We start from the raw sequence: 27,709 nt of genomic DNA on the forward strand, positions 1-27,709 counted from the left end.
AACATAAAGATTCTGCGTAATTCAGTCTGCCACTGGACTGTGGTTTGAAGAGAAGTTGCTTCCTTCTCCACTTGGCGTCAGGGTAGCTCTGCTCCCAAGACTCTCCTTTCCTCCTTGCCCAGGGTTCCCCAGAGCTGCTGGGAGTGAGAGCAGCAGCCGCCCATAGTGGGCCAGCCACGGGCAATGGAGCTGCTTCTTTCCGTGTCTTTGCTCTCCGAGGCAGGGCCCACAGCCGAGGACCTGGAGCTGGGGAGCCACTGGGGGCAGCTCCAGCTGTCAACGGAATCCTCTGCGCAGGTTGGGGGCCAACCGACGCAAAGAACAGAAGTAGAAGTTGCTCCTATCAGACCGGGCCAAGGGAGAAACCAGCAAGCTTACCTTCTTTGAGAGTGTTCTCTGAACCCCAATTAAATGTGTCAACTCTAATTTACCCAAACAGAAACAGTCTTTGCCAAATGGCTCATCATCTTTTATTTTTTTTAACGAATGCTAACAAGTTTTGAGTTTAACTTTTTGCTTCCCCACGCTCTATATAACCAAGGGAATGAGTAACAGCCTTGATAAAAATAAAAATATCTTTAATGTTGAATTCCCCACCAAAGATGACTGGTATCCCAACCACAGGCTCAACTCCTGTGGCTCCTGAGTGGCTCACCTTTGCCCTTGGCCACCATCGTGTTTTCTCCTTGGGACTGCCACGCTGCTCTCCCTCTGCCACCTGGTGGACTGGTCCAGCGGCTGCATCCCACATTCCTGGGGCTTAGGAAGCATGAGGCTGACGTTGGTATGTGTTGCTGTTCCTGTTGCGGCTGCGGGGCCCATGAAAATTGGAAAGGCCTCTCTCAACAATAAAAGCTCCCTAAATAAGAGGTTTGACTACTTGACGTTTCTTTTAGTTCCTGGAATTGGGGCAGTTTCCACCACCTCCGTGCTGCCTTCAGAAACATCTTGTCCGCCTACAATCAGCCAAAACCCGCGGCTGGGCCCCGTCACTTGAAAAAGACTCTCTTCTTTAACCAAAGTTTAACCCGGCTCCTTGGAGTCCTCTGCTGGCCTGACCTCTCTGTCCTTGTAGGATACAGTTGTGTAGGAATTCTAAGTTGATGTAGTGAAAATCCCACGTCCCTGGGATCTGACCACCTCGGTGTCTTATCGCGCTGGCCTGCCATCAGCAAGAATTCTACTGAGTCGGCCTAGCATGAGTCCCCCTTACCCCTCATGTTTCCTCTTAGTAGTTTTCCATTCCTTGACACCCACCCTGCTCCTTCACTACAAACCCCACTTGTCCTTGCTGGGGTCAGAGTTGAGTCCCATCTTTCTCCCCTACTACAAGATCCTATTGTGGTGGCCCCCGCTGCATAAAGTCTGCCTTACCATCTTTAACAAGGGTCATGAATAATTTTTTCTCTTTAACACACTTCAGCCGTCTCTGCAGGCGGCATGCTCTGCCCACATGGGGCATCACAGGTTGGCACAGACTTTCTCATCTCTGAGAATCTTAAACCCAGGAAGGGCCTGACCCACCAGATTTCAGGTTCTCAATAATCTCTCCCAGGAGGGCTCCTGAGGTGGCGGCCAAAAATCTTAGATTTGGGAGGGCATCCATAGTTTCTCACTGCTGGAAAATGAGCCCTGAATGTTTTGTTTAAGAAAAGTCTCGCTATGTTTTCTGCTGGGGTATGCCAGGGCTCCTGATCCTCCCAGCTAGGGGCGATGTTTACCTTCCCTCCTCCTGGGAGGATGTGGGACCCAACGTCCAGAGCCTGCATCTCCTTTATGACCCTCCCCACAGTGAGCTCAGGATCACAGTGACTGACTGCAGTGCGACTGGCTAGGCTTCTTTCTTGGTTTCCCAGATCCTGGGGACTAGACAGGAGCACAGGAGGAGAAGGGAGAGGAAGAGATGCTCCTTGTTCTCCTTTCTCCTCCCCGCCTCCCTGCCCATCATCATGCTGCTTGGGAATGCGATGCACTAATCTGGGTACCTTTTTCTCATGAAAATCCAATCCTATCGTCCCAATGACATATGCTTGGTAAAGAGAGGGCTAGGCCAAGCTTTGAACATGATGACAGGAAGCGAAAGCAGCCTGGAGATTCTGGGCATAAACAAGGGCCAATTTAAGAAACAGCGAGAAAAGAGAACTATGTGGCAATTCTTGCTGAGAACGGGGCTGGAATACCCACGTGAGGAGCGCAGGCTTGGCGCCAGGCGCTTTACATCCATTAGCTTTTCCCCACTTTATGGATTAGGTAACCGAACCTCGGTGAGGTTAAATAATGTCCCAACGTCCCACAGCTCATGAATGGAGCCAGGATTCAGACTCAAGTCTGCAGATCTATTTGACTGCCATGCCCTGGCTCTTTCCATGAAACCCTATTCCTCCCACTGGGAAAAAAAGTGTGCGCTCCTGAGACCAGGTAAGCACTTCTCACACGTCTTCCGTAGGAAAGGCCTGGCTGCCTTTGTTCTCCTGCCCCTCTGTGCCTCAGACCTTGTTACCATTCATGCGGTTTCAATAAAATGTTCGTAATAATCTCCAAGGTGACAGAAATGGCACCAGTCCGCCAACATCTGGAAGGGCTCAGGGCTGCCATCACTGACACAGGCTCCAGGCTCAGCCTGGACCCCCTGTATGCTGCAGATGGCCTGAATCAGATACCCGGGCCGGGAAGGGCAGGAACAAAATGGTAACCGGGCCTGGGAGGTTTCCGTGAGATAGAGCCGTGAGTTATGGCCCTTCGGTAAGGCCGATCTGTGCAGCAAGCCCTTGCGGAGCACATAACCCAGTCTGACAAGTGACCTTGACAGAATTACAGCAGTCATATTTTCAGTCGGTTGAGCCAGTCTTGACCAATTTCTCTAGAGCATTAGGTGCAAACATAAGTCTCCGTTTCCACATTGCACATGCACGTGTCTGCCTCTCCCCTTCGCTGTTTAAAGTATTTATCTGTGGCTTGTACAAGCGACATCTTTCTCCTCCCTCGTGGGGAAAGGCTGGGAGTGAGTCTCCAGGCAGCCCTCCTCCCTGGGCTGCGTGTGCAGTGAAGCAGTGCGGACAAGGATCTTGTTCCAAGCCCATTGAGCAGGGCTAGCATTCAGTGACCTTCTGCACCAGTAATCCCGTCCCGCGGGGATTGAAATTGATTTTCCTCCTTTCTGTGTGTGAGCACGACCCGAGGGTATAGCTCTGCTGCAAACGCTGATCTCAGGTGTGTATTTAAAGGTGAACAGCGACACTCTTGAAAAGATAAATGAGAAAAGTTGTTTTAAGAACGCTCTGAATAACCTCTACAAATGAACAGGATGCGTGCTTTCATTTCCAAAGAGTAGCTTCTAATTTCTCCACGCTATTGTGTGTGTGTGCACGTGTGTGTGTGTTGGGGTGGGGGTGGGGTGTCTGAAGCTATGAGAGAACACGTGTAAAACGCCAAATTCCTGCCCACGCGGCCGGGCCGAGAGCAAGGTAAACAAGGCACTTGCCTCTGGTGTAAGGTTTAAGGAGGCCTCCCAAAAGTCAAGACTCAAGATGCAATGTCTTAATGTGATATATTTTAAAAAATTAAAATGAATGCAAAAAACCCACAATGAGCAAAATATCACAATTTTAAATAAACAACAGACGTTACTGCTTTTTCCTTTTGCCTCAGACTCCGATAGAACCCAGCATGGTACTTCTTTATAAACTTTTATTTTTCTCATCGTGGATTTCTTACATTTATTTTGATTTTTAAAATATTGCATGAAGATGTTATTTATCTTGATTACTGAGTTTTCTAGCATCCGCTTCAGTTTTACACCCCAGGTGAATCTCCTCACCCTGGTCCCAGCCCCCTTCAGGCATGTCCTGAATCAGGGGCAGTATCTTTAGAGATTGGCTAAAGACACTAGCTGGCACTTATTTTCAGCCTCCAAAGTGAAAATGAGTTGTTGAACAACTCCTCTAGTTAATAACAGTTTAAGCCAGAATGGCATTCAGGTGTTGTCTTTTGCTTGGTCACAGCTAAAGCCATCTTGAGCGTCAAGTAGGAGGGAAGCAGAATTGGTTGTCTTGGGGATAAGTGTCAGTTCTGTATATACCATGGACAGTCCAAGGACAGTCGAGGCCACGGGAAGGTACAGTGAGGGTCCAGGCCCTGGGAGGCCACGATGGGGGTCTTGGTGGATGCCCAAGTTTAATTTCAATGCTCAGTCCTTGCTGACGATGTCTGTAGAGGAGCCTCAACTTCTCCCACGCTGCTCAGCTCATTGAACATGCTCAGCTGTGCGCCCAGAAGCACTTCCCATCCCCACCTCACTGTCCCTGGTGTGCTCACTGGTGACAGGCTGAGCAGGTATCATTTCAGTAGCCACCCTTTAAGGCTATGGCCTGATGGCTTCCGGTGCGTCTGGAAAAGCCAGCTGTTTCATAATTGTAAAATTGACCTCTGTTCCCCAGGCCCACTACACACTGGAGTATTTCCTGGTGAATCCATCTAACCCCAAATTAAATGACATTTCCTGGTGAGAGATGGGCGAGTGGTTGAAAATAGCACAGCAGTCACTCGGCTCAACTTGTAATATTCCTTTCCATTCACTATCTCACGTCATTCCTGGTCTATTAACTAGCGAGGTTAAGGGGTGACACGGTGAGCTTGGAGTCCTGCCATTTGGAATAAGAGGTCAGCAGGAGGCTGTCTGACTCTGGGTTTTAGTTTTAACTTTTTTAGCGTCTTCCTTCCCTTCTCAAACCTGCCCTTCCTCCTTCTGTATGCCTTCTTTCAGGAGTTGACATCATTGTCTATACTCAACCCAGCATTTCCACTTTTACTTCCTTAACCTTTTAGATTCCACTCTGCTGCCAGAGTGATCTTGTTAAAATGCTGATGTGACTGAGTCATTTTACTTTTTAGATCCCTCTACAAGTCCTTCTAGCCTAGAAGGTGAGGTTCAATTTCCCTATTTTGGCTCTGCTCACCTCACTGTGCTCATGGCTCACTGTTCTTCCCATTCTGACCACTTGCAGCACTATCTCAACCCCAGGGCCTTTGCACATATCCTTCCCTCCTTTTCTGCTCCAGTTTCCTCTCTGGGAGCAACTACATGGCTGCCAGGACAAACTGGCAAATTAATGTATGTTTGTTTTTAGATTAAAGTAAAAGATTGATTGGAGATATGAAACTTTTCATGATTCCCCATTTTAGTAGACTTTTTGATCAATCGATTAACCATGATAGTACATTGGATAGAAGGGTTTGTGAAAGGAAACCACCAGGGATGCATGCTGGGGAAGAGCTGAAGGACCTACTTAGAGAGGCGTGAGTGATGTCACCCTCTGGCTGGGGAAGGAACCACATTACCTGTGTCCCCTCTGTGACTTGGTGGGTAATGGCATAAGGTTTAGGGACAGATGTTATTGGACCAATTAAACAGTTGAGAGCCCTTAAAAAAGACCAAGTTTTCACTATGCTTTCCAAGAGTGGGCCATAATTTTTATTTAAGTACACACAAGCCACAGAAGTCTGAAACACATTACTACTCAATGTATGTAACTGTTGCTGGGCGTAGGGGGGATCGCTCTGAATTGCTACTTGGGGAGCCATGTGCGGTCACTGCTGGCAGCAGCCAGTCACTGGGGCAGTGCTTTCCTGGCAAGCGCGGACGGGATCTTAGAGCCACGATTATTTTGGAAAGGAAAATGAGCAGATGTGCCCTGTGCCTGACTCCGTGGCCCGCCTAGGGACTCATTCGCACATTCTATGGGGCTCTGTTACCCTAAGGCACGTCGTTGCTCTTGGTTAATTGTTATTACCACGCGTAAGAAGAACTCTGGGTGAAATTGCCAAGTCTTTCGCTTGGGCCAGAAAAGGAAAAATCTTTCCAACAGAAAATGAAATTTAGTTTGGCATCCTAATAGATCATTAGCCTCAAAAGGTGCACTTGGCCTTGCTGGAAGGTTTGAGGAAAGGAATCGTAACTATCTAGTTTATGCGCTCTGCCCAGTGAGGCCAGCCACCTGTCCCATGGGCCCCATAGTGTCCCAGGTCTGGCTGAATCTCTGCTTCAGACAGGGTGCTCCTGCCCTATCTCCTTGCCGTTAGGGGAAGGGATGGTCCACCCCAGAGTCTCATTTGCCCGGCATGAGCATTTGGCTTGGTTGGAGATTACACTTGGTCTTTTCAAATCTTACTGCTTCCCGTGGCTATGCCAGCTCCGTCTAACAGCCCTGGATCCCCTGCATGACTCGACTTCATTTCTGCCTCCTGCTCCCCCTACATGGAATGCACCAGGAAGTTCAAAATGGACGCTGCTGTGATTTCTTCTTATGCTGGGTCCCTTCTTGACAAGCCTGTGACCCTGGAGGTTTTTGTCTGGTTTTGTTTGATCTGTTGTACAGCTCCCACATATGCAGTTTACTCACTTTCCAACGTCCCTGAATGTCAGCCTATGTGGAAAGAAATGTACCAATCTTTGGACATTCACAGCTGGTCTGGAAGCTAGTTCATATCACGGATGATGTGTGGGTTACGCAGATTTACGTGACAGGCTTGTCTGGTAAGCCACACTATCAGGGCCACAAACCTCTGTCCTTTCCAAACTGTAACCAAAGGTTATCAGCATCTCAAAGTGTTCTTTGAGTGGAGGTCATAGACTCAAATAAGGGCTGGTGCCAAAATGAAAACAAAACCTTCAGTCACGAGTTGACTCTATGTGAGGCGGGTGGCAGGGAGCAGAGAAGGGTAGAGGGTGAGATGTTGAGGTCTTGGGGGTAGAGGGGATGAAGCTGACAACTTGAATGATAAAGGGAGAATTCCAAGGAGATGAAATAGGCTGTTCAAACATTGATTGCTGGGACTTCACGCTGGCAGAGCTCATAGAGGAACTGAGAAAGGTGGACTGGGGCTGGGCATGCCTTTAGGGCCAAATATGTGGAGTCTGAGCCTGACTGTGCTTACTTACTTTGAGACTTGACTCTGTGCCTCAGTTTCTTCCGTGGTTGACACCATTGAGAATAAACAATCAATCCTCATGATTGCTTGCTGGAACTTTTAGGAGTCTGACTCAAAGTGTGGAGTGGGGCGTAATTGTGAGATCACACAGTCACAAAGACCAGGATTGTGTCCAGCATTCAGTGAGCTCTCCAAGATACCTGGAGGTCAGGTGCTAGACCTGGGAGAGGTGCAGGAGGAAAGGGACCATTCCTTCATGGACCAGAACATGGGCAAGCAAGATAAGAGAAAATACCTCAGGAAACAATCCAAATCAATTAGGCAGGCCATCCTAAGGGGCAGAGTTTGTTGTGTTTACTGTACTTTCAAAATGTGGCCCCAGAAACCCATAGATTGTACAACACCAAGAATGGACCCTAATGTAAGCTGTGGACATTGAGTGATTATGACGTCAATGTAAGTTCATGCATAGTAACAAATGTACCACTCTGGTGGGGGATACTGGTAACGGGGGAGGCTATGCATGCGCAGAGGCAGGTAGTATGTGGGACATCTTTGTACCTTTCCTTGATTTTGCTGAGAGCCTAAAACTGTCCCAGAAGAGTAAAGTTTTAATAAAAATTTTTTAAAAAATGTGGTCATAGCCAGTGGTCACTAGAAGTAGATACTGTGAGGAACGGGCCACCACAGTTGGATCTGAGCATTGAAACCCTTTATTAATACAAAGAGTTTTTCCTGTTTTCTTTGCTTTTAGCAATTACCTTGTACTTGTGGCTCAGATTGGCTAGAGATTATTTGGAGCCACATGTGCACATATGGTTAGGTCACTTCCTCCTGATGTTGTAGTTGTGTGTTTGATTTTAATAATTCTCAATATACTATTTTACATTCAGTCCCACCAAATCTAATCTTCTTTGATTTGGCCTATTATTCCAACTTTGCCAAAAACTTTTTGAGACTGAGGTCTGTTTTCCATTTTGTCATACATTATCCCCAGCTTTCTGATAAATGCAAAGTTGAAATTCATGTTTGATATTCTTTTATTGACAGAAAGGGTTGAAAAGATAAAGTGAGGAACAATTTCTGTAGAACTCCATTACAGATCTCTTTCCAGCTTAATATTAATCCAATCTCTTTGGGTAATTTCAATCAGCCAGCTCTTATCACCTAAGCCAATGTGCCAGACACAGAGTCTATTCCTCCTTAATGGGTAATGGTCATGCTGCCTCGGCCAAGCCTTTACCTTCCATCCCATCTACACTACATCCCTTCTAAGGGAAACCTTCTCCCTGACCTCCTACTTAGGCAGCCTTGCTTTACCTCCGGTCACCATTCCCCTTGCTAGCTCCTCCTGACTTAAGAGCAGCAATCCTATCACCTTTGGCCTGATGCAAAAAAGCTGGACCAGTCATATTCTATAACTTTAAAATCTGAACGAAGGAAAATGAAAAGAATTTTATAATTTGCAGTAGTGAAAGATTGTCACGAGTTGGAGTTGGAGTTGAGGCAGGTTAAATCTTGCCTCTTTCCGTGCAGGGAAAGGTGATGATGAAGTGTGAAAGCTTCATTTGTCTCGTAGATCACTCTGAGAAGCTAATGAAAGCTGCAGACTCTCCCCAGAGAAATGCACAGATGAGTATATATATGACATTTTGCTTACAGTTTCAAGACATTTATAGACATTCTCAATCTTGGGGTTGTTAGTCCTAGAGAAGAGGCAATAAGTCTGGTTGGTACTGAGACAGTGAAGAGGTTGTACAGAAAGAAATAGGGCTGGAGAGAGACAGAGACCCCCAGACCCACCTCCTGTCCTGAGGTCTCCAGGTCTGATTCCAGTCCACCTGACCTTTCCAGTAAACCCCACTTTTCTTGAGATGAATTAAGTGAATCCCTGTTCCTGCAACTAAAGGGGCTTGGCAAATAATCAGATCATCATCCACCCAGTCATGCAAGCTAGAAGCCCTAGATCACATCTCTAACTCCAAACCTCACTGTCCGAGGGCTTCATGCTTTACCCTTCTTACTGTGCTGATATTCCAGGGCCAACCCATCCCTTCTCTGCCACTTGTTTGCCTGTATCCTAATGATCGCTATGCCTCTAGCCCAGACTGCTTCCCAAACTAGACAGGTATCCAACCACCTGCTGAACATCTCTGCTTGATTGTCCCATTAATGCTGCAAGTGCAACATCTTCAAAACTGAACTCTCAGCTTTCTGACCACAAAAGAGAAACAGCAGAAATAAAAGCAAGGCATACACAACGGCTCTTCTCTGAATATGCTTTGTCTTTTTTTGTTGTTGTTGACCGTATCTGTTCTGAGAAGCCTAAGAAACATCCGACACCCTTCTCTCACTTGACCACAACCAAGTCAATCACTACATCTTGCTGACTTTATCCTCTGAAGAGTTCTCACAATTGTATGTTGCTCGATCCTTATCTGCCATCCTCATCCATCACCTGGATGAGGTTTGTTAGAAAATAAAACGCTAATCTGTCTCCCTGGCTCCAATCTTGACCGTGCCAATCTGTCCTCCAGCTACAGCCACACGAGCAGTCTAAATTACAAATGTAAGACATTCCCGCTTAAAACGCTTCAGTGGCTCCACACAATCTACAATAAAGTCCACCCGTCCTACAGGGCACAGTGACCCCCATGATGTCTCCTGTTTATTGTCCTTCTAATCCCATCTCCTGCTCCTTCCTCCCATCACTTCATGCTCCAGCCAACTGACCTTCCTACACTTCCGGCCGGTACCATCCTGTTTCCTAGCCCAAGGCTCTGCTGAGGATCCCCTTCTCCAGTTGAAGGCTTTTCACAGGCTCCTCTTCAGCTCAATTCCTTTGGGGGGATCTGAAAAAAAATAAACGTGTATTCGGAAAATTACTGATACTTTCATACAGAAATTGAGAAGAATTGTACATCATACACCCCGTGGCCAAACACCATAAAATTCCATTTAGAGACATTTAACAAATTGAGGATATCTAATGTTTTCGATCTAAGGTCCCCAGCATTCCTATTTGATGATCTCTTCATGGCCCCTTTCTGCCCTAGTGTCATTTACTCTGCCACTTCTCCAGCCGTGTTCGCTCCAGCCTTTGCCTCTTCTTGTATTGCTACTCATCCACCCTAGTTTCCATCTTTTTTTAATGGAGACCAATATAATTCTCATTTAGATTTTCCAACTTGTGTCATTCAGCCTAGCACTCCATCAGCAGATGCAACATCTTTCTAGGAACTGGCTTTCATTTTAAGGTAGAGTCAATCTTAAATATGTGAATTTTAACTAATATGTGAATTTTAAAGAACGAGTTTTAAAATAATACTTTTTTTCTGGTTACAAAAATAATTTCTGCTCGTGGAGGAAAGATTAGAAATTGCAAAGGAACATAAAGAAGGCCATAACAACTTCCACATTGCTAACTACCACAGATGTAATATACTTTTCTCTCTCTCTCGCTCTGGTTTGGCTAGAATCCCCACCAGAAACCAGGAAGAATCTCTCCTAGGACCTCTTAGAAGGCTGAAATCAGGCCTAACTTGCAAAAAAATCTGAAGAAAGTTGAATTTTTCTTTTCTTTTAATAAAAGCAAACTGCTACAACCTGGAAACCCGTAGGTATGCACTTTCTTAAAAAAAAGATCGATTTACTTGAATAGGTAGTACATTCACAGGGTTCAGAATTCTAGGAGTATAAAAACTTAGTGTGGTTTTTAAATACGACTGTAAATTCTTTGCCACTCTTCCCATCAAAAGATAGAATTTAATTCTCCTCTCCTTGAGTATAAACTGGCCCGAGTGATCCAGTTTCCTGGGTATCCATCCAGAGATTTTCATGCACTTGAAAAAAATATAAATATATATTCATTCGCTTCCTTTTTACACATTATTTCATATCTTGATTTTTTTCCTTTTACCCATCAATACGTTTGGGAGACCAGTTCTTCTTAACAGTTAAATAATGCTGCCTTGTCTGGTTCCCTTTATAATGGGCATTTAGGTAGTTTCCAATCTTGCACTCTTGCAACGTTGCAGCAAATAATCTTGTGCATACTTCACTTTGCGTATATGTATGTATCACTCTAAGATAAAGGCCTTAAAATGGACTTGCTGGGTCAAAGGGTAGGCACAGTTGTAATTTTAGTAGATATTGCCATATTGACCTTTGCAACCCTCCAATTTATTTCCCCTCCAGTGATAAATGGGTTCCCTTTACGTCGAGCCCCACCAACCCAGTATGTTGTCAGACTTTTGGATCTTTGCCAATCGAAGAGGCCAAAAATTGGTATCTTAGAAGACTTTTGATTTGTATTTTTCAGTCAAGTGATGTTGAACATATTTCATACTTTTAAGAGTTTTTTTCATATTTACTTTTCTGTGAACTGTTTATGTCTTTTGCCCATTTTTGAATGGATTGATGGTCGTTTGAAAAATTAATTTGAACATATGTGTTGAAAATTAGGCCTTTGTCTGTGATGAAAGTAGTAAATTTTTTCCTGATTTGTTGTTTGTCTTTTTGACTTTGCTTGTAATATTTACTGCATGGAGAATTTTTATTTTAATTTTCTGTGGTAGAATTTTGTCAGTTTTTTCTTTTATGACTTCTGAATCTTATGTCGCAGGTGGAAAAGTCTTCACCATTCTAAAGTTACTAAATAATCCCCTTATGCTTTCTTCTAGTAATTTGGGGTTTTAATTTTTTACATTTGAAATTTATCCGGGTATAAGGTGTGAGGTACGGATCTAACTTTATTTCTTCAAGATGGCTTCTGCATTGACCCAGTACCGCTGATCAAATAATCCACTTTCTCCTCACTCATTTGAGATGTCGTTTATGTCAGGTACTACATTCCTAGATGTGTTTTGGTTTATTTCTAGACTACATTTTGTTCTGTTAATTTGTCTGTCTATTCTGAGGCGGTACCATGCTTTTTAATTGTTGATATTTTAGAATATGTTTTAATATCTGGTATACATATTTCTCATTCATTGCTCATTTTATTCTTAGCTTTCCAGATAAAATTTGTTTATTTGTCCCTATGAAATTTTGAATCACTACATCTGCATCTGTAGAAGTGCATATCTGAAGTGCATATCTACTAATACTCTTAAAACTTTGGTGATATGGCCACTTCCTTTCAAGGCTCTTATCTCTTTCACACTCAATCCTAAATGATTCTTACTTTTTGGCCAGAGGCAACTCTAAGGGGCACCACTTCCACTACCTCCTGAAAATGAAATTATTAGCAAGATTAAGACAAAGAAACCGTGACTGGTGTACTCGATATTTAGCACATGTTTGGTGAGTTTAAATCTGTCCCCAGAAGAGGGCAGATCTTAGGAAAGTGTCAATAATATCCTCTATCTGGCAGAGCGGTCTGTAGCATGGGCTCAGGCTCTCCATCCACACACTCTGCATCGTGCTTTTCCCTTCGTATGCAGGATTTTCATACTCATTTATTCATCAGCGATTTGGGGGGAACTCACTAGGTACTAGGCACTGTTGTAGACAATGGTGATGCAATAGTGAACAAAACAAGATTAAAAAATCCCTGCCCTTGTGGATTGTGGAGCTTGCTTTCTAGAAAGCTGATGGATTTACACACACACACACACACACACACACATTTTTAATAAAACTACACTCTTCCGTTCCACGTCCAGTCAAGAGCTCCTGACCAATGCCATGGGCATCTGCTGTTCTTGGCTGCCCAGGCTTCCTGGCCTCTTCTTGACAGCAACCCTCTGGCTTTCCTTTGGGGACAGATTCTTCCCACTTCTGGCTCTACAGGATCCAGTGAGAGACCTTCAAACCCTTGCCCTTTGTGATTGATTCAGGGATAAGTAACATATTAAGAATGAGAACCCAGGGCTTTTTCTGGAACAACTGAGCAACAGGAGTTCTTTACCCTGGGTTTACTAATCTGATAGAAAGTAAACTGTACTTTCTACTGCTATCTCAATCATCCTTCAAGTGTGGAAAGTTTTTAAAGAATGAAGACAAAACAAAAGAAAGCAAGACCAGGACATTTCACGTCTATTTTACTGACATTGTTTGAGATTCTTGATCCTCCCGCATTTAGAACTAGGTCTACCCTTGGACTTCTTAGTTCCGTGGGTCACCAATTCAAGGTTGAACCCATGAGATCACATTTATTTCCTATTCTTAGAATTTAGCTTTATTCTCATACTCTGAGAACCTGCATATGAACTGTGAAGCTGTAAGCATTGTTTTAAACCCTCTTCCCCGTTGTTCTTTCCTGAGAGTGACTGGGTACCTCCCTTGCTACTGTTTATTCATTCTACGTCATGTCTGTTTTGGCCCTGCCACCGAAACTGAACCAAGATTGGGAGAGGACTGTCTGGAAAGACTGCTCAAGTGTGGGTGTTTCCAGGGCTAAGTTGGGCAAAATGGTTGTCACAAAATGATCTGTCTGGGTTGTCATGATGAAGGAACTGTACAAAAACAGTAGCCAGGAAACCAAGGTATGGTTGGGGCCTGGAGGTTAGCTGCTCAGTGGATGAAAGTAGGAGAGCCAGCCAGAAGGTGAAATGAAGAGCAGGCAAGGTTGAAACGAAGCATTCAAGGCCTGGAAGAGCGCATAAGTGAGTGAGATGGACTGAAGTATGCAAACTCTGAACACCCAGTAGATGTTCTGTAATGGAGCGAGCATTTGAAGGGAGCCAACTGGGTAAGCACTGACACAGTGCATGTTTGAGTTCTCTATTCCACACTTGAATATCATTCCAAGTTGTCTCGAGCACGTTATCAAGTCTTGCTAAGTATGTGAGTTCAATATTTACCAGATAAACTCTATCTTTTCTCAAAAGCTTATCATTTTACTAGAGTATACTATGGTCCAGAAGACTAAACTGAGTTCTTTGAAAGAATATAGTATTGCTCAACTGGATAATACTCCCCAGGAGGGCAGTTGGAATTGTGTTGGGCATTTTTCGGTTGTCACTATGACCGGGGCCTGTTAACTGGCAATAGATGGGCAAGAAGCAATATTGGCCTACCAAATAGAATAACATCCCTTTCAAAATAAAAACAATGCCCACCTCAAAAGAAAAACTCTGACTGTACTCTAGACAGTTAACTTCCATAGTCTTCTTCCTAAAGTCTCCTTTGCTTTCGAAGTCATGAATATTAATGGAGGAGGACGTCAAAACTCTGCCTCTGTCCCAGCCCAAGTGTGTTTCTCATGTGGATGTTATCTATTTACTCTTGTATCAGATACACTGGGTAGCTCTCAGGAAGTCTGGGAAACTCTGGAAAGATGCCTGTTACGTTTCCTTTGCTTCTCAATTGGCCACGGCAGGTGTACCCACAGCTGCCTCCAGACCCCAAGGGGAGACACCAGCCCCCATGAGTCTCTTCCTTTAGGGACAGCATGAAGCTTCATTTGCCCATGAATTATGAAATGCTTGCTGCTGTCTCCTTTTGAAGCTCCAGATCTACCTTCTATGAAAAGAGGCTATTCCTCATGTATACAGTGGATTAAACCTTTCCATTTATTCATTTAGTTTTTCATTCTTTCACTTCTTCAGTAACATGCGTGGAGTATGTATTCTGCACCTGACACCGTGCTAGGGGCCAGGTGCATTTCTTCCTCATGTCATGTGCTCCCCATTCACTAGCTTCTTGACACTCTCATTGATTCTATCTCCTTAGAGTTATTTTTCCACCTGACGCTTTCTGCAAAAATTTTGGCCACTACATCTAAGAACCCTATCCTTTTTAGTCAGCAAGAATTCAGGAGACGGTCTGCCAGACCCTTTTCTCTCTAGCAAAAAAGTTTGTATTTATATCATACACAATCCACAGGAAGACAAATCTGCGTGTGGTTTGCAAGTCCCTAAAACAGCTCAGTCCTCAAGACATCCTACTCCTTGGTTGTGGATTGGGCTGAACCATCACTTTTAGTGGATTCCTTCTGGATCCTTGCCCTTTAAATTGCTGTGATATTGGGACTATTCGCCATACTTGTTCATCAGGTCACTTCCGGTCTTAGGGAGTTACGGGAAACTTCTATACAGAGGCAGCTGTATATCTGCCTCACACCTAACCACAGCTCCTCAGCTAGACAATTGATATGCGATATTCACATTGTACAACTCGTTATTTACTTAAAAAATATCCCTCTGTCTGCTGAAGGCAATCTTGCCAAGTATTCCTCTCAGTTCACTGAGCTTCTTTTTTTGTTTTCTGTTTTTTTTAAATGACGTTGACACTTTTTTTTTTTTTTTGGTGAGGAGAGATTGGCCCTGAGCTAACGTCTGTTGCCAATCTTCCTCATTTTTTTTTTTTTCTCCCCAAAGCCCCAGTACATACTTATAAGTCCTTCTAGTTCCTCCATGTGGGATGCTGCTGCAGCACAGCTTGATGAGCCGTGCTGGGTCCATGCTTGACCCAGCAAACCCTGGGCCACCAAAGCAGAGCACAAGAACGTAACCACTTGGCCACGGGGCCGGCCCTTCACTCAGCTTCTTTTTTGAGGACTGTATCTGCCTGTTCTCAACGGCTTCTGACTCCAGGATTATTAAACTTCTTTAATTGCCAGAATTGATTAAAAACCTCCTTATCAAAATAGCCTAACAATCTTTGATGGGAGAAACTTGAATTGATACAGTCACTTAGCTCCTGTCTACCTGGTCCTGAGTTTTGTTCCACATGTTCACATTTTATGTTTTGCAGAAGTGTTGAGGTTGGAGGATGAGTTGGGCTGTTGGCTTTTATGGATGCCAGAGTTAATTTAATTCCACAATGGAACTCCAGGAATTCTGCCCCTATGGGTAGAAAGTATTCCAGCAGTGGGTCCACAGAGACCCAACCTCAACAACAAGGAATTTCACGGCTCAAAGACATAAAACTGAGCAGCAAGAATACCAGAGGGCCCCTTTGTCTATTTTATAAAACATCTGATTTATCCCAAACATACAGCCCTTGTGAGGGAAGACACAGTTATTAAAGGCATTGGCTGAGTTTTGACCTGTTTCAGTCTAACCTTCAATGTGCTCATAAAATTGGACTCTGCTCTGACATCAAAGAATTCTGCTTCCTTCAAAGAGAATGCCCAGTGCTCCTGCTCCACTTTCAGGGCAGCCTTCTGATCGAGACTCCCAGATCTAGACTATAAACAGTGCTGTTGGTTCTCGCCCGAAGTTTCTACATGTGGAAAGAAGTGACTTCTGAAAGGCAAGTTGAAAACATCAACCCAGGGTCTCTGGAAAGAACCTGTCTCTCAAGCCCTCAGTGGGGGAGGGAGAATGGAGACATGAACGAGAGGACGGAGAATTGCGTGCAGGACGCAGGAGCTAAAAGCAAAGACTGGTGGGGGAGGGAGGGAAGGAGAGAGGCATCCAGCTTGTGAAAAAGAAAGATGGAAAACCTTAATGAGAAGAGGAGAGAGAAGCAGCTGGAAGCTGTGACAGAGCAAGAAAATAGGGAGGAAAAAAGGAATACTAAACAATAAAAAGGAGCAGAAACTGCCTTTATTGGTGTCCCCTGAAGTACGAATCTTTGCTGTAAGCAATGTGCAGTTGGCAGGTACAAGCTGATTCTGGAGACTGCCACTATTTATTTATTTACTGCTTACTTATATTCTTTTGAAAATCTGAATTTCGAAATTCTCTTCTCAGTGTGGGCATAAGTGGCTAAACTTTGCCCTGAGATTCATAAAACAAGGTAGAGGCATTCAGTTTTCTGATTCATTTTGGTGGCCTTGAAAGCTCCTAATTCAACGCCTTGAAAGTGCTAGGTGTCTACTCATTAACTGTGTTCTGAATAATTGAGGTAGGAAAGTGATGTCAATGTCATTTCTAATGATGATGAAAATGAAAACACCCTTGCACACCTGCAATAATATAGCCTAGTTTAATGTTCGTTGTTGGTGTTTCTCATAAATATTGATTGTCTTGGGCACAATAGACCCACATCTTAAAATAGTTTTTGGTTTTGAGAATAATTATCTTTGGACCTATGCATATAACTGAACATAATTTCAATAGTTGCTATTGAACCTGGGTCCCTGTTGAGCCCAAATGAACAGTGGACATATTCTTTCTCTGGACAGCCCACCATGAGAGTTGAATTTGAGTTGAGTTTCTGCTACTTGCAGAAAAAAGCATCTTCACTGGTCTTATGGATTGAACTGTGTCCCCTCCAAATTTCTGTATTGAAGCCCTAACCCACAATGTGGCTATATTTGAATATTGGACCTTTAAGGAGGTAATTAATATTCAGTGAGGTCATACAGGTAGTTCTTTGATCCAGTAGGACTGGCGGCCCTATAAGAAGAGATAGAGACCCCAGCGATGTGCACACACAGAGGAAAGCCCACGTGAGGACACAGCTGAAAGGTGGCTGTCTACAAGCAAAGAAGAGAGGCCTCATGAGAAACCAACCCCGCCAGCACCTTGATCTTGGACTTCCAACCCCCAGAACTGGGAGAAAATCAATTTCTGTTTAAGCCACCTAGTCTGTGTTATTTTCTTGTGGCAGCCTTAGCAGATGTTTATGATTTTTCTGCCTCCATTGGGGCCATGAAGGCTTTAACTGAATCTTAAGCCAAGACACTAGAGGTTCAGCCTATTAATAAATTAAAAAACACAACACAGGGGAGAAAGCAGAGCCTGACCCCTGGCTAAAGCGCTGGCATCCTGCAGGTGCTCAATAACTGCTTATGGATCAAATGGAGAAGAAGCCAGTAGGAATGACTAGTGATCCTGGGGCTTCTGAAGAAGCTACCACATGCCTTGACCCAAAGAATAATGAAGAGATTCAGAGGGTCCAGCTGGGAAAAGAACCATTGAGGTCAAGACTAAAGAGGTGACAACAAGGAGGGATCTGAAGTAGGGAGTGGGCCCCTAAGTGAGGAGCAAAGGTGTCTCAGAAATAATGACAGGAGTTGGCAGGAAGTTTCAGAGATTTTTTGCTATGAGTGGATGAGCTGGTTAGGGCCTAGAAAAAAAAGAAAGGGACTTGGGGACAAAGAATTCCAGTGGCTGGTCTACGGGGCGGAGGGGGGTTGTCCAGAGTAAAAAATCATCATCATTATGAAACTACAGACTTGTTGTGAGGGTAGTTGAGTGTGGCCTGGGGAAGCAACGGTTCCACCTACCTCAGCCAGCACAGAAGCTTCAACTTTGTCTATACAAGAACTAAAAATTGCCATGCTATGTCCCTCTATGTGGCCTCCTATTTTCCCATGCGCATCTTCGGTGGTGATGCTAATAGACAGCAAGGGGGTCAGCAGAAGGCAGCAAGTGAAACATGAAGCCTGGGCAATCCAGAGTGGGCAAAACACTGGTGAAAACACTGTATTCTATGGCATCACAGCCGCTCTGCTCCTGGATCCCAGGAGGGAAAAACATTAGCATCCTACAGAGGCTTTAGTTACCAGGGGCTGTTTTCTTTCCTCACTCTTTCTCTGGACCACTCTAAGTTATTCCATGTATGATGCCAGCCCAAGATTTCACATTTCATCTCTTACATAAAATACAACTTGTCTTTATTCTATGAAGAGTTCTCCACAACGCTTTCCTGTTCTGCCATCATTTATCTCTGCTCAAATTTTCCCATTTTTTCTGTTTCAGAATCCTTCTAATTACCCCAGCCATTGTGTGTGACTGCCCCTAATGCCACATGCAGCCCTCAGGGACAGCCTGTGTTGCTCAGCTACTCTGAGAAGTTTCTGGGTAGAAGGCTGTCCAGTTGCTTCCTTCACACCAGGAGATATTCCATCTCTGAAGACATTTTTCTCCCAACACCAACTCTCTCGCCTGGCTTTTCAAACACTGGCTGCAGCAGCATAGAGATGTCATGAGCCTCATCTCATGGTCTTCCAGGTCGGCTTTTGACGGACTTTACCTTTGACCCATTATCTGTAGAAACCTCGCGTGCCCTTGTCATTGCCACTCCATGGCTGAAAGCAATGTCTTGATATTCCAGAATACTTTGTGATTCCTATGACTCAACACAGATTAGAGTGTCTAATTCTAGCATCATGAGGAAGGATGAAAGAACATAATTTCCTAAAGAAAAATGGCTTTGTAGGAAATAAAAGCCTCTTAACACAAGAAGCACAGTCTTAAAATGGAGAAAGAGAGGTTGAGAAGGTTTTCTGAAACCACAGAATTTGCCGTAGTTTTTTTAAGATCTGAAAGAATAGCTTTAAAGAAAAATAAATGTTGGCACACTAGGGGGAAAGCTTTATGTATATAGCAGTTTTAAAATATGCATTTGTTCATACACGCAAGTATGAAACCTCTTGGGTTCCTCTTTCCACAATTGCTTTCTATTTCACTCTAACTCAGCAGCTGTAAATGGCTTTGGTAAATCATGCTAGTACATTTCCATTAACATGAGCAAAATTTATGTCAGATGCAGTGACAACAACTGTCAGCCTCGAAAGACCCTAATCTTCTCTTGCACAGAGAACGCACATCTGTGTCACAACTACATTTTCTCATACCTCTCAGTACCGTTTGTCTGTCTCGTTTCCATTTTGCTCTCCTCTGGACTCTGAATGCTCCTTGCTCATCAATCAGCTTTTGTGTCAACGAGGTGTATTCTGAGTTGGTACAGGCTTCCCCCTATTATTTCTTCCTCTGGCACAGCTGCTTGTTTATGCCAGTGAATAAGGGTTTCCTTGCAGAGCAGCTACATTTGTGTGCTGCAAAGAGGGAAGATAAATTGGTTTCGAAACTGCACCTGTGTAACTTCAGGGTAATGTCTGTTATCCCATAAACATATTTTTTTCTATTGAAACAAATACAAGGGCTTATGATTCCCACCCATCATGAATCGTTATCTCAGGTTTAGTTTTCCTAGAAAGTCACGTGATGTGGAGAGTTCTCACGCTCACAACCTCTTCTATAGACAGACGAACCCATTTCTACCCTTCATCCAGCTGAGAACTCAACTGGGGCTTCTCTCACTATTTGTGGTGAGGGCATTTTATTTCCAATATATCATAGACTGATACTTTTAAAAAATACAAAATCAGGCACTTGGATGCTGTGGCAATGTCAAATTGCAAATAAAAGTTTTTAAGTGCTTGTTCTTATTTCTAGACTTATTGCAGATGGACGACAGTTAGTTCATGGACCAACTCAGATCTGTGGACCACACTGTGGGAGCATTCAGTCTTGGCCATGTGATGCAGGATGTACTCTCCTTTGTTTGCAGGACAGTTCTGGACCTATGAGGAAAGAAATAATTTAACTTTGCTTTTAAAAGAACAGGTGCTTAAAGTATCCGTCTATGTTGGCACCCTGAGTCTCTGTGATTAAAGCATCACGATGGACGGTGTTCCAGTGGGAAAGAAGACAAAGTAACGTATGAAAGAGCAAATAAATTCATTCAATGGCTACTCAAAGTTGGAAAAGGGACTCACAACCAAAAATACAAATGAGTTAGAAAAAGTGGAAAAAAATCATTTAAAAAAGTTGATTCATTCACACTTCAGCAAATATTTGAGCACCTACTCTATGTCAGTCTGAGTGCTAGACATACAACAGTGAGTGAAACAAAGGTGCTGCTCTCAGGAAGCTTACATAGAAAGCCCACAGACGGAATACTAGAACGTCAGAAAAAAAAGGGAGATAAAGATTTAAAAGCCTGACTTTTCTCCAGAAAAGCCTTCTATATGGCTATCTAGCAGAGTGGAAGAACTCATGGCACTAAAAAATGAAAGTATTGCTTGATGAAGGAGATCAAGAAAGTGTATAAAACTGAGCTTGTCAGTTACAAATCAGTATTAATTAGGAAAAAAGAATTTAAGGAGACTTTTCACTACAAGAGACCTAAAAGCGAATAGCAAAAGTTTCTACATAAAAGGGAGGAAATCAATCACAGAATCAGCGGAGCCGCTTAATAACAATGTAACAAAAGATGACCTGGGACCAAAGAGAAGCATAGCGAGGTCTGATGAGGCCTTGGTTAGTTTTCCATATTAGAGAAATTCACAGTTCCAAATTTTCTTTTGAAGCTAATTGTTTAGAAGTGTTAGAAATAATAGTTTAAAGAGAGAATTCTGTAAACATCTACACTAAAAAAATCTGAAATGAATAACTCTCTCATCTTAACAAAATAGAAGTACAAACCAAATCTGAAGCAAGTAGGAGGAAGGAAATAATAAACATTAGAGCAGAGACAAATGAAAGAGAGAATAGAAAAACAATAGCAAAAATCAATCAAACCAAAAGTTGGTTCTTTGAAAAATCAACAAAATTGATGAACTTTTAGCTCAACCGACCCCCCAAAAAGACTAGAGAATACTGTTAAAATTGTATGCCAACAAATTATATACCTTATATTAAATGGACACATTTATTGAACATAGAAACTACCAAAACTGATTCATAAGGACATAGGAAATCTGAGTAGACTTATATGAAGTAAAGAGATTGAATCAGTAAATGAAAACTCCCAAAAAAGAAAAAGGAAAACCAGGACAAGTTTGCTTCACTGGTGAATTCTACCAAATGTTTGGAGAAGAACTAATACCAATCTTTCTAAAACTCTTCCAAAAAATAGAAGAGGAAGAAATACTTCCTAACTTATTCTATGAGAATGGTATTATCCCAATTCTAAGCTAAAGACATCACAAGAAAAAAATTATAGACCAATATCTTTTATAAATGCAAAAATCTCAAAAAAATACTAGCAAACTGAATCCAGCAGCATATTAATAGTACTAAAAATATTTAAAAATAAGATATTTAATATGTTTTAACACTTGATATATAAAAATAAAAATATTTTAAAATATTAAAATTATACACCATAACCAAGTGAGATTTATCCTAGGAATGCAAGGTTGGTTCAACATATAAAAATCAACCAATGGAATATACTATATTAATACACTAAAGGGGGAAAAAACCATGATGAACACAGAAAAAACATTGAATAAAATCCAACTCTTTTACCACAAAAACACTTAGAAAACTAGGACTATAAGGGAACTTCCTCAACCTGATAAACGGCATCTGTGGGAAACCTACCACTTACATCATACTTAATGGTGAAAGATTGAAAGCTTTCTCCCCGAGGTCAGGAACAAGACAAGGCCGTCCACTCTTGCCCCTTCTAGTCAACATTGTACGAGAAGTTCTAGTCAGGGCAATTAGGTAAGATAAAGAAAGAAAAGCCATCCACATTGGAAAGGAAAAATAAAACTACCTCTATTTGCATAAACGATCTCATATGTAGAAAACCCTAAAGAGTCCACAAAAATACTATGAAAGCTAATGAATGAGTTCTCCAAGGCTGCAGGATATAAGGTAAATGTGTAAAAATCAATTGTATTTCTTTACCAATAATGAATAAACCCAATATGAAATTAAGAAAACAATCCCATTTATAATAGCATCGAAAATAATAAAATCCTTAGGATTCAATTTAACAGAAGAAGTGCAAGACTGATATACTGAAAATTATAAAACATTGCTGAAAGAAATTAAAAAAGAACTAAATTAGTGGAAAGACATCTTGTATTCTTTCTTGGACAACATTGTTAAGATGGCAACACTCCCAAATCGATTTACAAATTCTATGCAATCCCTATACAAATTTCAGCTGCCTTTTTTTAAGAAATGTAAGGGGCTGGCTCCGTGGCCGAGTGGTTAAGTTCGTGCGCTCTGCTTTGGCAGCCCAGGATTTCGCTGGTTTGGATCCTGAGCGTGGGCATGGCACTGCTTGTCAGGCTACAGTGAGGTGGCATCCCACATGCCACAACTAGAAGGACCCACAACTAAAAATATACAACTGTGTACTGGGTGGATTTGGGGAGAAAAAGCAGAAAAAAAAAAAAGATTGGCAACAGTAGTTAGCTCAGGTGCCAATCTTCCAAAAAAAAAAAAAAAAGAAATGTAAGAGCTGGTTCTAAAATTTAAATGAAAATACAATTGAGCAAGAATAGTCACAATCTTGAAAGAGAAAAATAAAGTTAGAGGACTCCCACTTCCCAATTTCAAAAACATACTACAAAGCTACAATAATCAAAATGACATGGTACTGGCACAGAATAGATCTATAGATCAATGGAATAGTACTGAGAGTCCAGAAATAAAGCCATCCATCTACGGAATACTGTTTTTTGACAAGGGTGTCAAGAGCATTCAACGGAAGAAGAATAGTCTTTTTAAACAAATGATGCTGGGACAACTGGAGAACCACATACAAAAGGATACATTTTGACCCCTATCTCTCACTGTGTATAAAAATCAACTCAACGTGGATCAAAAGTCTAAATATAAGAACTAAAACCATAAAGCTCTTGTTAAGAAATATAGGTGTAAATCTTTGTTACCTTGGATTAGGAAATTTTTTCTTAAATGTGACATTAAAAACACAAGCAATGAAAGAAAAAATAGATAAATTGGACTTCATAAAAATTAAAACTTTTGTATATCAAAGGGTACTATCAAGAGAGGGAAAAGACAGTACACAGAATGGGAGAAAATATTTACAAATCATATGTCTGATGAGGGCCTAGCATCCAGACTATATAAAATACTCACGACCAAAACCAAAAAGACAAACAACCCGATTCAAAGACTGCCAAAGAACTTGAATAGGTGGAAAAGTGGAAACAACCCAAAGTGGAAACAACGCAAACATCCTTCAGCTGATGACTGGGTAAACACATATCCATACAATGAGTATTACTCAGCCATGAAAAGGAGTGAGGCACTGACGGTGCTACGCCGCAGATGAACCTGGAAAACATGCCGAATGAAAGAAGGCAGAACAAAAGGCCGCATGTTGTGTGACTCCTTTGATGTCCAGAACAGGCGAACCATAGAGACAGAGAGTAGATTCGTGGTCACCGGGGGTGAGGAAGGGAGGAATTCAGAGGTATGAAGCTTCTTTTTGGGGTGATGGTAATGTTCTGGAATTAGATAGCAGTGATATTTTCACAAGATTGTAGTTATACTAAAACCCACTAAATTGTATATCTTAAAATGGTTAAAATGATGAGTTTCATGTTATGTGAATTTTCTCTCCGTAATTTTTCTTTTAAAGTCACGCAAAGCCTTCAAGGGTTGTAAACAAATTTGAATATTTAGGTCGTCTGGCTGCAGCTGGAGAATGGATCGGCAAGAGTGGCTACGCAGAGACCAGGTAACCGGCACTCTGAGCGGACCAGGAGGGGGTCAGGGCCACGAGCAGTTCCCACAGCCACTCGGCGCAGCAGGCACAGTGCCCAGGGCCCACAGCAATTTTAGTGGCCCGTGAAAGTGTTTAATCTTAGTTTCTCTTAAAATTAGAATTAAAAAATGAGTGTAATAATGGTGAATGTAGAATAATAAATCCAGCTTGAATTATATTTGTCGTTATACCAACAAAGTCATAAAATGTAATTTTTAATATTTTTTTATGGCCGAAGGGGCCCACGAAGACAAGGGCCCAAGGCCCACAGGAGTCATAATGTGGCTTTGGCCATGAGAGCAGAGATAAAGTAACCTAGATGAACTCAAGAGATGTTTAGAAGATAAAAACTGACGGCGTTGGTAATTGGCTATGGTGGTTGGATATGAGACCACACAGCTGGGTGATTGGTGGTGTCGACTGCTGAGATGGGAAGCAGTGGGAGAAGACTGAATCTGGGGGAATGACGATAAGCTCAGTTTTGAACCTGTTTCCTCTGAGGTTCCCGTGGGACCTGAAGAATACAAATGGGCGGTGTGCGTGTAAACCGTGCTGTGGTCAGACCAGCAGAGTTTCATTTCTTTGGTGTCTGCAGCTGGGGCAGGAAAATTGCCTCATCCAACGGAAGCTTCTTTTGAAATAGTGTTCATGACGCTGGAATTTTACCTATCCGCTTGTTATGATAGTAGTTTAAGGTCTGGGAACTGTTTAGAGAGATTTGAAGAAGCGTTGTTCTTTTGCTAAAATGTGTAAACTCCATCAGCACTGATTATGTTTAACAAGATGCAGAAAACCCATGTTGATTTCAAAATTAAAAGAGATAGGAAAGAGAAACAAAAACAGTTATCCACCCAGCTCTGCTTTGCCCATTTTAGGCAGATAATACCAAGAATGCTGAAGCATAAACAACAAATTATATTAAATAAGCTGTGCTATGAACATCTCCATTGGAAATAGAAAATGGAACTCCGACAGCTACCAAATATCAATGATCAGATCAGAAGGAAGTGAATGTCTTTTTGAAGCCCTCCAAAAGAATTTATGACTGAAGTGTTAAAAAAATAGGAAGATAATATGCATTTGATGGTGACCTGAGAGACACCTTAAATATCTTTTGACAGCATCTTCAGTTCAGGTTTCACAGAAACCTTTGTTTCTTCACTTAAATCTGATAACGTGAAGCATTCTGTACATTAAAGAGAAACTAATATCTTTCCCTCATATAAAAACTGCTCATATAAAAAAAAAGAAATGGCATCCAATTTAGTCTTTTTGCAATAAAATAAAACCTGACCTACACGTCATACTAAAAGAGCAGTGGGACCAGATCAGATGATCTACGTCTGAGAAATGCACGAGTAATCATTTTGATAATTTCTTCTTCCTGAAACATCAGCAGATGTGAGTCTTTTGTAAAATTAACTCTACGCTAAGAATCTTTTATCTTTAAATTTCTTCCTGACAATCATTAATTTTCAAGATCAACCAGAGCCATAAAATCTATATACATTGAGCTCTAACCATCTCTTTTCTTCCTTTTGACTCTGATGCCTGGGGTAACGGTCAGGCCAAAAACAATTAAGCAGAATGTAGGTCAGTTCACCAGGTGATAAATTTACCCATTCCTTTGGGTCCTCGCTCTGAAGTTTCTGAGGCTAACACTATGGCAGGTGCTATATTGAGCAGAGATGAAAGAAAAGGATCTTCAAAGAATATGACTGCACAATGCACACGTTTATAGAGCACGTGACAGAAGGGCCTGCAGGAAGGAGTTCTTAGATTCAAGAGAAGCATGCCATCCTACAAGCAGCCAGGAAACTAGGAGGCTACATCTGACAACACATTTCTTTCAAAAAGAAGGAGGAGAAGATAGAGAAAGACGAACTCTGTATGACTCCACTCATAGGTGAAAGTTAAACATATGGACAAAGAGAACTGATCGGTGGTTACCAGGGGAAAGGGGGTGTGGGGGGAGGGCACTAAGGGTGAAGTGGTGCACCTACAACATGACTAATAATAATGTACAACTGTAATTTCACAAGGTTGTAAACTATTATACTCTCAATAGAAAGTTTAAAGAAAAAGAAGCAAATTATGAATGCAAAGCAAAAAAAAAAAAAAGAAGGAGGAGAAAATGTGAAGCAGAAGAAATTGGCTGGAAGGGCTCAACTGTTTTGTGGAGAGGACTGGACCAGGAGTCAAGGGCTGGCTTCCAGGTCCTGTTAGGTCACTAATCAGCTGTGTGTTCCACTTCTGGGTATTTTTCCAAAGAACGTGAAATCAACAATTCAAAGGGATTTATGCACTTCTATGCTCATCGCAGCATTATCCGCAATAGCCAAGAAGTCGAAGCAACCCAAGTGCCCATCAACGGATGAATGGATAAAGAAGATGTGATACATATATATATAGAATGGAATACTACTCAGCCATAAAAAAGATGAAATTGAGCTATTTGTGACAACATGGAGGGACCTTAAGGGTATTATGCTAAGCAAAATAAGTCAGACAGAGAAAGCCAAATACTGTATGATTTCACTCATATGTGGAAGATAAACAAACATGTAGATAAGGAGAACAGATTAGTGGTTACCAGGGGAGAAGGGAGTTGGGGGAGGGTGAAAGGGATAGAGGAGCACGTATGTACAGTGATGGATAAAATCTAGACTATTGGTAGTGAACACGTTACAGTCTATACAGAAACTGACATATAATAATGTACACCCAAAATTTACACAATATCGTAAGCCAATATGACCTCAATAAAATAAAAAACCCCCAAACAGCTGTGTGTATATGTCAAGCATTTTGCTTCTGTGGGGCTCAGTTTCCCCTTCTGCAAATGAGGGCATTGGTTGATCTTTCAAGTCCACCTTATGGGTGTCCATGAATGTCTTGATGACCTAAGAATCTGCTGTTAATTAATCTGCCCCTTTCTATTAAGTGTTTGTTTTTTCAGATTGTCATCTTGTCTTCCTCCCTAGTGCGGCCGGCAGGATGATGCCTCCTCCCCGCAACATGTCCACATCCTAGTCCCTGGCACCTGTGAATGTGTTCCTTTACGTGGCAAAAGGACTGTGCAGATATAATCAAGTTAAGGATCTCGACATGAGGAGATTAGCCCGGACTATCCCGGTGGGCCCAATGTAATCCCAAGGGTCCTTATAAGAGGGAGGCATGCGTGTCAGGGTTAGAGAGAGAGAGATTCAAAGATGCTATCCTGGTGGCTTTGAAGATGGAGGAAGGGGCCGTCAACCAAGGAATGCAGGTGGCTTCTATAAGCTAGAAAAGGCACGAAAATGGATTTGGCCCTAAAGCCTCCTGAAGGAAGCTCTGTTGACCCATTTTAGAGTGCCGATCTACAGAGCTATAAAATAATAAATTTATGATGTTTTAAGCCACTGAGTTTGTGGTAATTCATTATAGCAGCCATAGAAAACGGATAGACCTAGACACTAAGAGCTTCAGCTCGTGCGTCCTCCCTCTGCTGATGTGGTCAAGTAGCACAAGGGCCGCTCGGCCGGTTAGACTCCATCAATTCCTAAGGAAAGAGTTTTCATGTACAAGAGAGAGATGGGAAAGCACCGCAGAGGATGAGCATCGCGCAGTGGAGGAAAGC

At 42.5% G+C, this 27,709-nt stretch overlaps 1 long non-coding RNA gene across 1 annotated transcript; it reads right to left on the bottom strand.

Moving 5' to 3' along the window:
* Positions 1 to 561: 561 nt before the first annotated feature.
* On the bottom strand, positions 562 to 19,610 carry LOC102149461 (uncharacterized). The gene is made up of 3 exons (XR_011429516.1): positions 19,406 to 19,610; positions 9,661 to 9,779; positions 562 to 3,239 (listed from the first exon to the last, which is right to left on the bottom strand). It is a non-coding gene; the product is annotated as an uncharacterized lncRNA (long non-coding RNA).
* Positions 19,611 to 27,709: the final 8,099 nt, after the last annotated feature.

Source organism: Equus caballus, chromosome 20 (assembly GCF_041296265.1).
Source record: "Equus caballus isolate H_3958 breed thoroughbred chromosome 20, TB-T2T, whole genome shotgun sequence".
NCBI classification, from domain to species: domain Eukaryota; kingdom Metazoa; phylum Chordata; class Mammalia; order Perissodactyla; family Equidae; genus Equus; species Equus caballus.